Source organism: Euprymna scolopes, chromosome 4 (assembly GCF_053919585.1).
Source record: "Euprymna scolopes isolate OS-2025 chromosome 4, ASM5391958v1, whole genome shotgun sequence".
Lineage (NCBI taxonomy): Eukaryota > Metazoa > Mollusca > Cephalopoda > Sepiida > Sepiolidae > Euprymna > Euprymna scolopes.
In genome coordinates, this window is record NC_136485.1 from 31,531,186 (window position 1) to 31,537,512 (window position 6,327).

Here is a 6,327-nt window from a genome sequence, read left to right on the forward strand (position 1 = left end):
AAAATTTGTTGAGTATATAGGTTGAGAATTGTTCTCTCTCTCTCTCTCTCTCACTCACTCACTCACTCACACACACACACACACACACACACACAGTCTACCTTTTATAGATATAATAGATTATGCTAGATATATTTCCATATGTCTGAATACCCTGTATACAAATTTTCAGATCTGTACATAAAAATTAGTTGAATATATAGGTTGAGAATTGTTCTCTCTCTCTCTCTCTTCTCTCTCTCTCTTTCACACACATTCTCACTTTTCTAGATATAATAGATAGATTATGCTAGATATATTTCCATATGTCTGAATACCCTATATACAAATTTTCTAATCGGTAGATAAAAAATTTGTTGAATATATAGGGTGAGAATTGTACTTACTCTCTCTCTCTCTCTCTCTCTCTCTCTCTCACGCACACATTCTCACTTTTATGGATATAATAGATAGATTATGCTGGATATATTTCCATATGTCTGAATACCCTATATACAAATGGTCAAATCTGTAGATAACAAATTTATTGAATAGATAGGTTGAGAATTGTTCTCTCTCTCTCTCGCAACCTTACACACACAACCACACGCAAACATTCTGACTTTTATAGATATAATAGATCGATTTTGCTAGATATATTTCCATATGTCTGAATACCCAATATACAAATTTTCAAATCTGTAGGTAAAAAATTTGTTGAATATATAGGTTGAGAATTGTTCTCTCTCTCTCACACACTCACATTCTCACTTTTATAGATATAATGTATAGATTATGCTAGATATATTTCTATATGTCTGAATATCCTATATACAAAGTTTAAAATCCGTAGATAAAAATACGTTGAGTATATAGGTTGAGAATTGTTCTCTCTCTCTCTTACGCACACACACACACACACACACACACATTTTCACTTTTATAGATATAATAGATAGATTATGCTAGATATATTTCCATATGTCTGAATACCCTATATACAAATTTTCAAATCTGTAGATAAAAAATGTATTGAATATATAGGTTGAGAATTGTTGTCTCTCTCTCTCTCTCTCTCTCTCTCTCTCTCTCTCTCTCTCTCTCTCTCTCTCTGGCTACCTCACACACACACATTTTCACTTTTATAGATATAATAGATAGATTATGCTAGATATATTTCCATATGTCTGAATACCCTATATACAAACTTTCAAATCTGTAGATAAAAAATTTGTTGAGTATATAGGTTGAGAATTGTTCTCTCTCTCTCACACGAAACTGTGCGCTCGGCTTCTTCCCCCCCTTCCCACCCCAAATGCTTGGGAAACTGTGCACTGTTTTTGTTGGTTTTCAAGCTGCCTCTTCCCCCCCCACACACACACACAGTTTAACAGTAGTAGGAGGTCAAGAGAAAGAGGGTGAGAGAGAGAGAAGAGTAAGTTGGTGAGAGAGAGAGAAAAGAGAAAGAGGGTGTTGGTTTTATATTTTTATTATCGTCTAATATTTTGAAAGCTGAATTTCTAATAAAATGTGCATCTATAGGAGATAATGCCTGGGAATGTGTTCCCCCCCCCACAGTTTAACAGTGGTGTGACGTCAAGAGAAAGAGGGTGAGAGAGAGGGAAGAGTAAGTGGGTGAGAGAGAGAAAGAGAGAGAAAAAAAAGAAAGACGGTGTTGGTTTTGTGAAAAAAGTTGTTATTTACAATTGTTCGCATTCTTGGCCTTTTGGTCAAGATCAAAGTGTAGTATCTGTTCTTCAGATGCTGCACTTCTATTTCTTGTTCTCTTTCGGTGGAGGAGAAATCCTCCACGACTGAGACAATTTTTATTTTTGTACCTTTTCTCCACGTTAAAAAACGACCCTGGTGTCTAACTCTGTCCCGTGGGGAGGCATAGTAAATAGGTACAATTGTTCGCCATTAGTGGATGTTGACGTCACGTCACGTGACATGACTAAGCGTTTTTTTTTTTTTAGTATGAATAACATTTTTTGTTTTAATTATAAAGTCTACACTTAATTTTATAGAAAATGATGTATATATAATAGAAAAAAAAAATTACTGGTTTTGTTGGATTCAAGTGGATCCCCCCCCTCCAGTTTAAGAGATAGCAGGTCACGTGGTAATATACAAAATGGCTAGCGTAAATATAAAGATCGGTTTTTTTATCGACGAATATTTTGAAAGCTGAATTTTTTTTTATTCCTGTACATTTTTTCCTGATATTTTTCGTTAAAACTCTTGTATAAATACTATTTTTAACCAGTTAAATACGTTGGAGACATTGTCATGGAGTTTAATAATCTCTAGAACAAAGCAGAAGAGAAATTACAAAAGTATCGGTAAAACAAAGTGTTTGTTTACATTTGTTCGCCATTACTGGATGTTGACGTCACGTCACGTGACATGACTAAGCGTTTTTGGATTATGTAATATTAACATTAAAATGACAGGTTTTTTGGGGGGCCCCCCCTAGGAGAGAAATGATCAGTTCACCCCCTTTTAATGGTCCGTTTGGTGTGGAATTTCGATATTTGTCATGCGGGTGATCAAGGTTCAATATGATACATAATTTGTCAACTTTGGTTGTGTCTGTCAAAAGTTTGAGCTGACGTCACGTCACGTGACACGTATTGAATAACGTTAAAATGACAGGTTTTTTGGGGGGCCCCCCTAGGAGAAAAACGATCAGTTGACCCCTTTCTACTGGTCCGTTTGACGTGAAATTTCGATATTTGTCATCCGGGTGATCAAGGTGCAATATGATACCAAATTTGTCAACTCTGGTTCCGTCTTTCAAAAGTTTTAGCGTTACAAACAAACATACATACATACATACATACACACCGATTTTTGCCTTTTATATATATAGACTAGCAGGGCTACCCGGCGTTGCTCGGGACCGTATAAACAATGAAAAAACAAAAGCAGATATTGAACATATGTTTGATTCTTAGGGGAGAGGAATCTTTCATCTCTATGTATTATTTGTTTTATCTACCCTAGGACTGATATTGTTCATGTTTTATCCCTAGCATAGGTAATTTACAGCATGTATATGAAATTGTTTTACCTTAGGGAGAAGAGAACAGGTAATATACAACATAATGTGTCTATATTACATCCCTGGCAACGCCTAGAAACCAGCTAGAACATGTATTTCAGTCAATCTTTATTATATCCTGGGCTATGCCGGGAAACCAGCTAATCTCTTTTTAGTGACTTGACCACCAAAATACCTCCCTAAGTGTGTCCTTTCTTTTGAACTTATTAGATATAGGTATCTAGAAATGTGTGTGAAATTTTGTTGAATGCATTGTTCACTATGATTTTCTTATTGTTCTACACAATATCAACTGTAGCGAAATAACACAGTAAACTTAGTGTAGTGTTAGAATAAAGAGCAAAGGAAAAAATTAGAATCATATTTTGTAATTGCAAATCTAAATTTGCTAGCATGTACCAGTATTGGCCAGGTTGTGGAAATTTGGAACTTATAACATATGTAGTGGCCTTTTCCTAGATACCTATTGCTAAAAATTATACTTTCATTTTGTTAGAAAAATCTCTCTTCAGATGCCCTGCATCATTCAAAATAAAAACAAATATTTTTATAATTGTTTCAGTATATTGCTACACAATGTGAAAGTTTTTAACGTTTGTAAAAAAAATCATGAATGTGCTTATATTGCAAAAAAGAAAATATCAGTGCACAGTATTGAAAGTGTTTGAGATTCAAAAGTCTGTAACATTTCTACTAACTTCATAAGATGTCATGTGAGAAACTGAATTGAATATCAAGACATTATCTGAAGCGTTTTTATTTTGGTGTAACATATGTGTTTACAGTGAACCTTAACTTTTAATAAACAGATTGGTATGCAATGACATAGGCTAAGAATCTTTAAAATATATATAAATTGGAAAAATGTGTGAACAAATGAAAAAAAAATGATCCGCTCCACTTGATGACATCAAGCACAGTAATATTTTAGTGAAGAAAATATGAAATTGAGGTTCAGTGATTAGTTTGGATGAATGAGAAAATGTAATTGTTTGATGCATAAAAATAACTCAGTTGCTGTATTTGATATTAAGCAGCAAAATATAGTGATTTGAATATTTGGGAAAACATCAAACCAGATTATGTAAAAAGAAAAAAAAAAAGATGAAATTAGAAAATATATATTTTATGTTTATGAGTTCTGCCAATCAAAATTTTGTGGCAGAAATTGGGTGATTACCATGCAATTTTATTTTGGTAAAATTCTTAAATTATTAGAATGTTTATTATAATTTCTAATTAGTGACTTGTTATAATCAAAATCCGCCCTAAAGAGTGTCCTTTCTTTTATTAGGTATCAGAGTAGGTATCAAGATTTCTACTTCTATACAAATGTGATATTTCAGATCTGTACATAAAAAATTTGTTGAATATATAGGTTGAGAATTGTTCTGTGTCGCTCTCTCTCACACACACACGCATTCTCACTTTTATAGATATAATAGATAGATTACTCTAGATATATTTCCATATGTCTGAATACCCTATATACAAATTTTCAAATCTGTAGATAAAAAAATTTGTTGAGTATATAGGTTGAAAATTGTTCTCTCTCTCTCTCTCACACACACATTCTCAATTTTAGAGATATAATAGATAGATTATGCTAGATATATTTCTATATGTCTGAATACCCTATATACAAATTTTCTAATCTGTAGATCAAATATTTGTTGAATATATAGGTTGAAAATTGTTCTTACTCTCTCTCTCTCTCTCTCTGGCTACCTCACACACACATTCTAACTTTTATAGATATAATAGATAGATTATGCTAGATATATTTCCATATGTGTGAATACCCTATATACAAATTTTCTAATTTGTAGATAAAAAATTTGTAGAGTGCATAGATTGAGAATTGTTCTCTCTATCTCTCACACACACACATTCTAACTTTTAAAGATATAATAGATTATGCTAGATATATTTCGATATTTCTGAATACCCTATATATAAAAATTTGTTGAATGTATAGGTTGAGAACTGTTCTCTCTCTCTCTCTCTCTCTCTCTCTCGCTCACACACACACACATTCTCACTTTTATAGATATAATAGAAAGATTATCCTAGATATATTTCTATTTGTATGAATACTCTATATACAAATTTTAAAATCTGTAGATAAAGAATTTGTTGAGTATATGGGTTGAGAATTGTTCTCTCTCTCCTTCTCTCACACACACACACACACATTCTCACTTTTATAGATATAATAGATTATGCTAGATATATTTCCATATGTCTGAATACCCTATATACAAATTTTCAAATCTGTAGATAAAAAATTTGTTGAGTATATAGGTTGAGAATTGTTCTCTCTCTCTCTCTATCACACACATTCTCACTTTTATAGATATAATAGACAGATTATGCCAGATATATTGAAATATGTCTGAATGCCCAATATACAAATTTTGAAATCTGTAGATAAAAAATTTGTTGTATACATAGGTTGACAATTGTCCTCTCTCTCACACACACACACATTCTCACTTTTATACATATAAGAGATAGATTATGCTAGATATATTTCTATATGTCTGAACACCCTATATACAAATGTTCAAATCTGTGGATAAAAAATTTGTTGAATGTATAGGTTGAGAATTTTTATCTCTCTCTTTTTCTCTCTCTCTCTCTCTCGCTATCTCACACACACGCATTCTCACTTTTATAGATAAAATAGATAGATTATGCTAGATATATTTCCATATGTCTGAATACCCTATATACAAAGTTTCAAATCTGTAGATAAAAAATTTGTTGAATATATAGGTTTAGAATTGTTCTCTCTCTCTCTCTCACACACACATTCTAACTTTTGTAGTTATAATAGATAGATTATGCTAGATATATTTCCATATGTCTGAATACCCTATATACAAATTTTCTAAACTGTAGGTAAAAAATTTGTTGAGTATGTAGGTTAAGAATTGTTCTCTCTCTCTCACACACACACACACACACACAAGTTCTCACTTTTATAGATATAATAGATAGATTATGCTAGATATATTTCTATATGTCTGCCTACCCTATATACAAATTTCCAAATCTGTGCCCAAAAATGTGTGGAATATATAGGTTGAGAATTGTTCTCTCTCTCTCTCTCTCTCTCACACATATTCTCACTTTTATAGGTTATATAGGTTGAGAATTTTTTGCTCTTTCCATCACTCACATTCACACTTTTATAGATATAATACATCGATTATGCCAGATATATTTACATATGTCTGAATACCCAATATACACATTTTCAAATCTGTAGATAAAAAATT

At 32.2% G+C, this 6,327-nt stretch overlaps 1 pseudogene; it reads left to right on the forward strand.

The window, feature by feature from the left end:
- Positions 1-1,688: 1,688 nt before the first annotated feature.
- LOC145274495 (U2 spliceosomal RNA) lies at positions 1,689-1,822 on the forward strand (annotated as a pseudogene).
- The last annotated feature ends 4,505 nt before the right edge of the window (positions 1,823-6,327 follow it).